This window comes from Desmodus rotundus, chromosome 6 (assembly GCF_022682495.2).
Source record: "Desmodus rotundus isolate HL8 chromosome 6, HLdesRot8A.1, whole genome shotgun sequence".
Lineage (NCBI taxonomy): Eukaryota > Metazoa > Chordata > Mammalia > Chiroptera > Phyllostomidae > Desmodus > Desmodus rotundus.
In genome coordinates this window covers 101,615,346-101,626,216 of record NC_071392.1, presented here as the reverse complement: position 1 = coordinate 101,626,216, position 10,871 = coordinate 101,615,346, and the positions used below count along the sequence as shown (strand labels likewise).

The 10,871-nt window shown below is 52.0% G+C and overlaps 1 long non-coding RNA gene across 3 annotated transcripts; it reads left to right on the top strand.

Annotated features, from left to right (window-relative positions):
• The first annotated feature begins 1,168 nt into the window (after positions 1 to 1,168).
• Positions 1,169 to 10,051, top strand: LOC123479671 (uncharacterized). 3 transcript variants are annotated; one of them, XR_008427179.1, is made up of 2 exons: positions 1,169 to 5,930; positions 9,697 to 10,051. It is a non-coding gene; the product is annotated as an uncharacterized lncRNA (long non-coding RNA). The 3 variants fall into 3 exon arrangements; XR_008427180.1 differs by having other exon boundaries at positions 1,169 to 8,007; XR_008427178.1 differs by having other exon boundaries at positions 1,169 to 8,440.
• The last annotated feature ends 820 nt before the right edge of the window (positions 10,052 to 10,871 follow it).

Sequence of the window (10,871 nt, the reverse complement as noted above, 5' to 3'; positions counted from 1 at the left end):
GCCCCCAACCTCCCCCCCCAACACCAGACTTTTCCCTGTGTGAATATGGGCCACCAACAGTTCCCGGTGGGGGTGAGGAGGCTGGGCGGCAGCCCCTCCCCCACTACCCTGCTTGGGAAAGGTCAGCACTAAGTTTATAAACAGCATCGGGTGACAAGACATATTTTCGCACAAAGGGTTACCAGGCAAAGCACGGACACAGGGCGGCCTCCCCTGGTGTTTTCACGCCGTGGTCAATGGGCGTCTTGATCCGGGATGTGGCTCCACTGGTGGTCTTCCTATGGCCTTCAGAGCCGCTGGCCAGTCCACTGGAGCCACAGTTAAAAATAAGGTTCACAGTGCTGTCTCCTGGGGGACAGCCAGCCCGGGGGCTGGCCAGGGGAGGAACAAACTCTGCCCGGGCGCCTACTGAGTACCAGGCACTTCAGAGGCATCAGCTCATTGAGCCTTGGGAGAGAGGGATTGTCACCCCATTTACAGGGTGGGGAAACTGAGGCCGGGGGTGCTGCCGCTCCCTGGGTCAAAGTGTCTTGGGAAATTCATGGCAGCACTGGCATTCAAATCTATGAGACCGAAGTGCCAAGAAGTCAGGGGCTTCACCCTGCTGGGTCCCGAGGCCCCGAGGTCTGGGTCTTAGCCCGGTCTGGGTCTCAGAAGCAACTCTCACCGAACTCGTCCAAAACCTGCTCCTCCCTCTGGCTTCCCAGTAGGAAGCTCGTGGAGCTGACATTTGGGAGCCGGGGGCGGGGAGGTAGACAAACATTAAGAGGTAAATTAAATATATTGTGTTTCAGATGGCAGTAAGTACCGTGGAGACAAATACACCAGAAGGCAGATGGAGAGTCTTAGAGAGGCACCGATCTAAATGCAGGAGCCAGGGGAGACCTTGTCAAGCAAATATTTGAGGACGGACTTGAAAGGCCTGAGGGATTGAGCAATGGGGATCACTGGAGGAAGAGCATTCCTGGCAGAGGAAACTCTAAGTGCGAAGGCCCCGAGGCTGGATTCTGTGAGGGTGGTGAGGAGGCCAGCAGGGCTGGGCAGCAGGAGCGAGCGAGGGGCAGCCTGGGAGGAAGCAAGGGTGGAGAAGAGGGGTTTGACCTGCAGAGCCTTGCACACCATTGGGAGGAGCCGGGCTTTTTTCTGGCATAGGTGGGAGCCATAGAAGGTCCTGGCCAGAGGAGAGCAGGGTCTGGTCTAGGTTCTGAGAGAACCCATCTGGCTGTGTGTGGAAAATGGACTGTCAGGAGCGAAGAGGGAAGGGGGACAAGCGAAGAGGAGGCGCCTGCAGTGGTCCAGGCAAAGGACCATGGTGATGGGGCTCAGGCGGGGGCTGCAGAGGTGGGAGGTAGGGAGAAGTCTGTCAGCATATACTCAGCGCGCTTGATTCGAAGGGGGAGCTGGCAGGACGCACTGCGGGACTGCAGGTGGGTGACTCTGGGTTCTAGGAGGAGCAACCGGAAGGAGGGAGCATCCACCTCTGGGAGGTGCCCAGGCTCTGTGCAGGCTCCCACAGGTGGGCGGCTGTGGAGCAGCCCTTCCCCAGCCCCAGGTGGACCTGCTCAAGGCCCTTCCCCAATACGGTGGGCCTGGCTTTCTGAAATCCCCCTCCCCCAGTTCAGATCGGGGTTTCTCCCCAGGTCTCCCACTTCATCCTTGGCCCCAAGTCCCTGGTAAATTGCACAGAAGCCACCAGGCCCTCTCTCCCCAGTGCCTGAAGACCAGCAGACACTTCTGCAGCCCTCACCGTGTGCCTGGCCTGTGTGAGCTCCTTTGACCACCACACTTCAAAATAAGGGAACTATTATTACATCTGTCTTACGAACGATGGGAACACTAGGGCCCAGAGAGGTTAAGTCACTTGACCAGGGGTCACACAGCTAAGTGGCAAAGGCAGGATTTGACCCCAGACAGTCAAGACTAGGACTCATGCTCTTAACTGCTGCACTGTCTCATGAGAAGCTCACCGTTGACCGTGAGGGGCCAAACTGGGCTTGTGGGACTGGGATAGAGGGAGAGGGCTCACACAGTAGGGACAGTTGTCATTTTCTGAGCACCTTCCCCTTGCCCAGGGCTGTACCATGCTCTCTCCATTCTGGAGAAGGGGTGGATAGGGCGATGACTGCACCCATTCCACAAATGAGGAAACTGAGGCTCAGAGAGAAGTGCCTATGTCTGAAGTCACAGCTAGGCATGAGAACCCGGGGTTGTGGGGCTCCAGATGTCATCCCGTCCCTTCATCCCCACTGCCTGTGCTCGTCCCCTGCTTCTTGCCTTGGCAGTGAGTTTGGTGGCCAAGACGAGTGGTCTTCCAGCTGGCCGGCACAGGGTACGGAAGCAGGCTGAGGGTGGAAGAGGTAATTTAAGAACAGCGCAGCTCTTTGGGCTTGTGGATTCTGCCCAGTACGACCCACATTTCTGACGCCAGCTCTAGGGCAGGCGCTGGGGATACTGAGGCGGGAGCATGCAGCTGAGCATGTGAGAGAGGCAGAGGTTCTAGAAGCCTCTGACGGCATAGGAAGCATAGGTGGCTTTGTCTTCGGACTTCAGGTCAAGAGCAGCTCAGACCATGAGGTGCTCCTGAACCCTTTGCCTTGGGTTTAGCCTCCCCAAACCCCAGTTTCCACCTCTGTGAAATGGGTCAATAATGCCTGAATCAGAAGGCTGTTGTCACAGCCAAAGCTGAGGGCCAAGGGGGCTCCCGCTGTCTTCAACTGCTCAGTGCTGTCTTCCAGGACAGGAAGAGCACAGGACCCAGCGTGTCCTAGCTGTTCTGGGGACCCAGAGCCTGTGGGACACATGGGAAAAAAACGGAATGAACTTCTTTGGGACCTATTTTCACACGGTGAGGCCAGTGCCTTCTATCTACATGTATACAGAACCTCTCAACCACGTGTTCAGGTGAGTACTAAGACATCTTCACTGGCAGTAGGAAATGGACACTCAGAGAGGTTAGGAAACTTGACCAAGATCACTGAGCTAGGAAGTGGTGAAACAGGGTTTGAACTTGACTCCCCCTGCCTCCCTTAGCGTTAGTTCCTCAATCACAAGACCGAAATGATAATAGTTGGAATTGTGTTGAGCCCTTATTCTGTGCCGTGCATCAGTCCAGGCCCTTGACAGGTACGAGCTAACATTAACCTTGACCTCAGATGCATGAGGCAGGTGCTATGCCTTCCCATTTTGTGCATGAAGAGAGAGGTTAAGCAAGTTATGCAAGGTCACGGAGCTAGTTATTTACAAAACGAGGATGCAGACCCTGGTGGTCTGGCTCCAGTGTCCATGGTCTGAAACCACCCCGCTCCGCTTGCGAGGCCTAGCAATGACTACGAGGCACTGTGCCTGGCACACAGACGTGCTTTGTAAGTTGTTAAACCTTTGGAAAGCATGTAGAGATAAGCAAGGCTTTCCTTTTCTGCACCACACTGAGGCTCCCTGAGAGTCCGCTGTTCCTTTATTTCCTTCCCTTCCTGTTGGTCCCACTCTCTAGAGGAGAAGCTGCCATGGACCATTTTACCCCCGCCCCCTCCCCCCATGGAAAAATCCTGTTCCGCGTCCATGGGTCATGGGGCTGCTGGCTACAGGGCTGGCTAGAGCAGAGCTTGGCCAGGTTATCGGGTTTCGTGGTCAGCCACCTTCGCCCCTGACCAGAGCTGTCTTTCCAAAACAGAACATTTAGTCACCGCCTGTCCCTGCGCTCAGCTGTCCCTGTGCCCCTGACCTCGCTTCCTGCCCACCCACCCGGGGTTTTTCCTAGTATCCTTGTCTCTTACTGACATCTCATGAAGATGACCAGAGCCGAGAAAGGGAGTCAGAGAAAGAGAAACTGAGAGGCAGAGAGAGACAGTGAGAGACTCTGAGAGGCTGTCAGACTCTGACAGAGACCAAGTGAGGCAGGTAATGAGGACACCAAAAGAGGAGACAGCCAGACAGAGAGGCACGGAGAGGCGGGGGAGCCCTGCAGGTATACCCTGCCCTCTGGGGCCCCTCCAAGGGCAGCGTCCACACCTTTGGGTTTCCTTCCAATGGCTCTTGACCTTCTCCCAAGGCTACAGCACCTTCTCCTACCACTCCTTCCCCAGCCCAGCAGATAATCAGAGATACCCCACCTGTCCCCGCCCTCTATTTCCATGCACAATTCCTCACCTAACTCCTGCTCATTCCCTTCCTCCAGGAAGCCCTCCCTGCTTCCATAGCCCCTCTCCATACCCCAGCTGCATTTATCTCACTGTACTATTGATTGTTTGTAGATTTGTCACCTCCACTGGAATGTCAGCTCCTTGAAGGCAGGGATTGGGTCTGTCTTGCTCACCCTGCATCCCTGTACCCAGCGCAGTGCCTGACACTGTGCTCAATACTCATTGGCTGAATGAAGTGTTAGACCAGCTGTTTATGTGCCACCTTAAAGAAGCCTTCCTTGATAGCGCTTATCGCAGTCTGTTTCATTGTGTGATTATTTGATTTAGGGTCTGTATCCCCTCTGCTCCAAGGAAGGCAGAGTCTATACCCTTGCTTTCCCAGTGCCTGGAACAGTGCCTGGAACAGAGTAGGTGCTCAGAGATTGGTTGAATGAATGAATAAGCAAATGAGTTCATCGCTAACCATCTGGAGGTTTTGAACCTTATATTTTCATCTACTTGAACCCAGCTCAAAGGCTCCCCATTCGAATCAAACCAGAGTCCTTCCCAAAGCCTCTGAGGAGCATCTCCAGCTGAGCCTCTGCCTTTCCTGCTGCCCCCTCCCACTGGCCCCAGTGTCTCCATTCCCCAGGATGCTATGCGTGGTAGACATTCTTAGCCACGCCTCTGCTCCCACCATAAGTCTATCAGCAGTGTTTTTTTTTTTTTCCTGTGAACAAGACTGCCTGGAAAAGTGGAGCACATTTGTACAAACAACCTCAATGTCACCAGCGGACCTTGGTCACTGTGGGACTGTCTCCAAGGTTTGGCCGGCCAGCTGCCCAGGGCCTTGCCTTGAGAGAGGGTTTGAGCTCTAGCTTCAAAAGTGCTGGCTGGCTGGGAGGGAGGAGATGTTTTGGGGGGCCCTGAATCTGACCTTCACACTCTGGAAGGGAAGGAAGGCAAAAAGGACGTGGGGATCCTGGGTGGGGGGTAGGGCAGACCCCACCTGATCCTTCAGGCTTAGGCCAGGCCCCTCCCCCTCCTAAAGGCTCCCATGGCCCCTTCGTCACTGCTACAAAGCCCTGCCCTCTCCCTAGTCACAGCCCATACAACATTCTGCTGAACCTCTGCACTGGCCTTCTTCCTCCTCGGGGCTGCACTGCTGGGGTTAAGGCCAAGGCCTTTGTGTCTCGGTGTCCCCAGGGCCCAGGCCTGTGGGAAGCATCAGCACATGTGCCGAATGAACGAAATGGTGATTGAACACGCACTTCCTGCTTGGGTTCTGTCTCCTGCCAGGATGGGAGCCCAAGGACCTTGTCATCTTCGTCGTTGTTCCCCAGGGCCTAACCTGGCTTGAAACGTTGCCTCACAGCCTGTTTCCCCATCTGTGACAGGGGGCGATGGCAGCACCTGCCCCAGGGGGCTGCAGGAGAATGGAATGACCTAAGCAGAGTGCCCCTCAGGCCGTCCGCACTGCAGAGTGTCATGTGAAGTGGCCATCCTGCCCCTGCTCACAGCTCCCTGGGGCACAGACATGCTTCCAACCTGCTGGGTAAGAGCTTGGGACCAGCTGAAGGAGACCCCTTGGGGGCATGCGGGAGGCCACAGCCGACGAGTGCAGAGCAGGGTACCGAAGCGACTCTACAAATACCTTCTGCACAAGCACATGTGTCCACAGATGAGCGACCAGCTGACCACTGCTGCGCTGCTCCTGACAGCAAAAGCCGGGAAACAAGCCTGATCATGGTAACAACTGAGGGTCTGCAGAGCGGGTTTTCTCAGCACAGAGCTATTGACTTTCGGGACCAGGTAACTTTTTGGCAAGCACGTGTGTTTGGGGGTACGACGCTCTGTCCTGGCCTCCGTCCACTGGATGTCAGTAGCACACCCCCTTCCCCAGCTGACAACCAAAAGTGTCCCCAGACATTGGGGCCAAATATCCCCTGGGGGACAAAATCGCCGCCTTCTGAGGACCTCTGGTTTAGAGCTTGCTCTGCGCATGCGTTTTATCCGAGCCACCTCCTCCCAGCCTTCCTTGCACCTGGAGGTGGACACTCTGCTGTCTGTCCTTCCGCTGTACAGATACAGGAACAGGGAGCTCAGTGGTTGGTCCGAGGTCATAGAGCTGGCATCTTAGCAAAGCTGAGACTTGAACCTGTGATAAGTCCCTGGTCCCTCTGTGTCTAGTCGCTTTCTGTGGGTTGCTTGGATTTCATTCAGTCATGTTGTCTGAGACTGGAGTTCATTTCATTTTTTTCTTTCCCCATCTAGCTGCCTTGGCACAATTGGGGACAGAAATTGCACAGCATGTGTTATACCCAAGCAGATTCTATAATCTGAACAGAGATTCTTTCTTTTGGGAAGTTAAGTTTGCTCAATTACTGACAATTTGGAAAATAATGGAGCAAAAAGAAAAAAAAGAAATTTGGCATTGGACTGCCCACCCAGGCCAACTTTCTAGCAGCTTTGTCCTCTGAGTACCTTTCTCTGCTTTGAAATTTTGTTACACCGTTCAGCAATCACAGTTCATATACAATTTCAAATCCTACTTTTCCCAAACTATACAAGATCAGTTTTCATGTTATTATGAAATCCTCTTTGACATTATTTTTAATTGTTGCCTATTGTGGCAGAGACCCCAGTTTCTCCCCAATTCTATCATCTCTCCCTCTCCTTTAGTAATAGAAATCCCATACCCATTTGGTTGGGCATGTGTTCACCCAGAAAAAAGAAACTACATTTCCTAGACTCTCTTGCAGCTAGGTGTGTTCATGTGACAAAATTCTGGCCAATGAAATGGAAGTAAATTCCAAGTAGTGTCCTTGGATACCTCCTCTTCTTTCCATCCTCCTTGCTGATTGGAATGCAGATGTAATGGTGAAAATCTGAGTGGCTACCTTGGGCTATAGTGGAGCAACAAGAGCAAAGGAACCTGAATCCCCGATTAGTTTATGAAGTCACCCTGCTAGCCCTGGACTGCCACCTCCGCACTTCTTTACTATAAGAGAGAAACAAACTTCTATTTCACTTAAGCCCCTGTTATTGTTTTTTCAGTCACTCAAAGATGAACCTAATCCTGAGCATTGCACTACTATTTTGCTAGAGGACTCAACTCTAATGTTCTTTTAAGAATTATCACTTAATGAATTCAACCACTCCCTGGTCATTGGACATTTAGGTAGCTTCCGACTCCTCACTACTTGAAATAATTCTGTAGTGAACATCTTTGTGCATTCTCAGTATTTTTACTATTTCCTCAGTACAGAATTCCAGAAGAGGAATTCGGGGGTCAAAGAACATGAGCGTTCTTAATACCTGTTAATACCTGTGACCTAACTGCTTTCCAAAATGGTTCAGCTGACCTGCGTTCCCCCTCCCCCAAGCAGGGGAAGTGGGGCTCCATTGTGGGGCCAGGGTAACAATTCTAGCATTCAAAATCATTGCCTCCAGTGGCCAAAAATAAGTCACAGATAGTCATTTTCCAATAGTTCTTGAATAAAAGATGAGAAATCATTGACCATGACTGCGAGGAACCTAGAATGATCTATTGTCAGTCAGGAGGGCCGAGCTGCCAGCAATAGACTCTACCCCTCTGGCTAGCTTCCCCAGAGAAGGAGTTTATTCAAGGTTATTGGGTGGGTCATAGAGTGAGGCCCAGGATTTGTGGACGAGCTGCCCCACTGCGCCTGCTTTCTCCCTGGGGGTCCCTCCCACTGCTCTGCCTAGGGCCAGAGCCATTCCCCTCCATGCCTCTTGTCCTGTGCTTCTTGTCTCTAGCAGGCATGTCTGACTGGTGAAGCCCAAGTCCCAAGCTTGCACCAAGCTGCAAGGGAGTCTGGGAAAGCAAGTTTTCTGGCGTCTTCCTGGGGAAGGTATAGCTACTAAGGTAGGAAGTTTCTGGAAGGAGTTATGCAATGTACGGAGCAGCCGGAAAGTAAGGCAAAGCTTAGCGCTACAAGCAGAGACCTGCTGGGCTTGGGGGAGAAAGACAAAAAGGTTTCTGGCCTCGCTTTTTTATTTTTCCTTCACTTACGGTGAAAAAACAGCAAGTAGAAATGAAAATGACAAGGACCTCATTCTTGTTTGTGCCATCCTTGCAGTTTACCCAGCTCTGCACATGCTGAGTTAGAGCTGGGAACCCACATCCCTCGGGCCCTAAACCCTGTGCTCCCCGCACCATCCACAGCTGGCAAGTCAACCTGGATGCCACTGTCTGATGCAGGCGTGTCTCCCAGACCGCTGACCCCAGCCTTCAGCAGGGGGCCTGCCTGCCTGATGTACTGCAGTACTCCTGGTACCCCGACGGGCCCTAGCACACAGTAGGTGCTCCATAGATGAATCTTGAAGGAATACGTGAATGATAGCAGTCCATCCACAGCCTCAGAAGGAACCTTAGAATCCAGGAACTAGCACTGACTGATTCAACCGATACTTCCTGAGCACCTGCGATACTCCAGGCCCTGTTTTAGGTGCTGAGGATACTGTGGAAGGAAAGCAAACCAAGCTCCTGCCCTCATCGCGGGGGAGATGGACAATAAATGAGAGAACCCCCAAGTGTTAATGTAACATAACATAATGCAATGAGTATGGTCTTAGGTACAAGGAAATGTTTTATGAAGAAATGTAAGTCAGTTGGTTGGAATGTTGTCCCATAGACCTAAAGGTTGTGGGTTCGATCCCCGGTGAGGGCATAGACCTAGGCTGTGGGTTCGATCCCTAGTCAGGGCACACATAGGAAGCAACCAATTGATGTTTCTCTTTCACATCGTTGTTTCCCTCCCTCTCTCTCTCTCACTCTCTCTCAAATCAATTTTAAAAACATATCTTCGGGTGAGGATTAAAAATAATGTAAAACTAGATAAGTGACATAGAAATGCTAATGTAAAAAAAAATGTTTGAGGAATTCCTGTCTGAGAAGGTGACATTTAAGTAGAAACCGGAAGTAGGTAAGCCAAGTAGGTCCCCAAGAGAAGGGTATTCCAGGCAGAGAAACAACCAGTGCAAAGGCCCTGAGGTAGGAATGGGCCCGGCATGCACTTTCTGCGACAAAGCAGCCAGGGCGGCAAGGGTTACACCGTGATTCCCGACTTCAGCCACTGCACAGAACCCTTAACTGGCGGAAACAGTGGGGCAGGGGTGGGGGGGGGGATGAGTTCTTTGCTCTTAAGCTTCTCTGGAAAAAACATGATGTCAGGGACAGACAGTAAATCTTGACTTGTCCCAGAAAACAATGGGCCCGCGAACCCAGGGAAGTGTCAGGCTGAAAGTAAATGGCCGAAGGGCTGGGGCAAGGGCAGATCATGTGGAATCTGTTAACAGATCTGGTTTGAAGAAGAATTTCCCAGGCAGGGGCAGGCGCTTCTGGCCAGCATCAAAAAGACGTTTATTGTGGTGCCTCTGCGCAGACATGAAAAATGAAGATTTGCTGCCTAGCTAGACATGTGGAGAGAGGCCGCCGATACGTGCAGCGAAAATCGAAAAAAAAAAAATAGGTCACAGGATAGAGTGACATATTGTGCAATTCCTGTTGGAAATGCACTCGTTCATTCATTCATTTGGAAAATATTCGTCACAGGCCTACTGTGTGCGGCACTGGGCTGGGAGTGGAGACACAAGCATGGCCGCTCCTGCCCCCTGGGACGCACCGTGCCACGGGGGACGACAGACGGCGATCAGGCCAGCGCACAAACATCGCTGTGACTTTTGGCCGGTGTTGAGAAGAAAGGATACCCGGAGCTTCAGGAATGGGCACCCACGTGAAGAGTGAAGAGGCGGAGACAGGCCGCGAGGCTCTGCTGCACTGTTAGAGGGGCCGCGAGATTTCAGGTGGCCCCGCTCTCCTGCTGTTCCCCTTCGTGGGGATCGTCTGTCCTAACTTTTTTTTTTAATGTCATGCTTTATAATTGAGTAAATTAAAAACACAAACAAAACCAACATGAGTGGAGGGGTTGGAAATCATGTGTCCAAAGATGATTTAACGCTGGGAAAGAAAGGAAGGGCCCGCAAGAAACTGCTCCCTGCATGGGCTTCCAGGAAGGGGGCCAGAGGCGGGGGTGGGAGGGGCCTGGCTTCGCCCTGGGTGCCCGTTTTGAGTGTGCGTGTATTAAAAACCGATGATAATAAAATAAGCAAAGGTATTTGTTAAGTGAAACTTCAAGTTGGATTTCATTTTAAGAAAATTGGAAAAGCAAGCAACGATCGGATCGCTACATAAATATCTGTTAACTGAGCTGAATTTCCACGAAAATTTTCGGGTGGTTCTCTCTGGGCGACCTTATTTTCTTCTTCTTGCTTTTCTGTAGCTCCTATATCTGAAATGAGAAGAATGAAAAAGAAGAGAGAAGAGCCTACTGTGCTCTACACATATTGTGTGCCTTAATCTTCCCAACAGCCTTCGGAGGCCTGGATGTTAGTTGTCCCCATGCGACAGATGAGGAAACAGAGGCTCAGCAGGTGAAGCCACCAGCTGGACTCGACCCAAGTTGGTCTGACCCCAATGTCTGTCTTTAAACCAGGATGCTCAGGTGCCTTTCAAACTGTCTTTCAAAAAAAAAACTGCATGGTGTTGAAAATGGGGGGAGCCCAGTGGGGAGAGAAAAGCAAACAGACCAAACAAGAAATGTTACATTTTTTTAACCACTTATTCAAGCTCAGATGGGGCCTGAGACCAGCCGGGCTTGGGGAGGGTTCCTCGGCAGGGACACTGTTTATGTTTTGGGTGAGGCGCACCCTCACTGTTCCTTGCCCCTG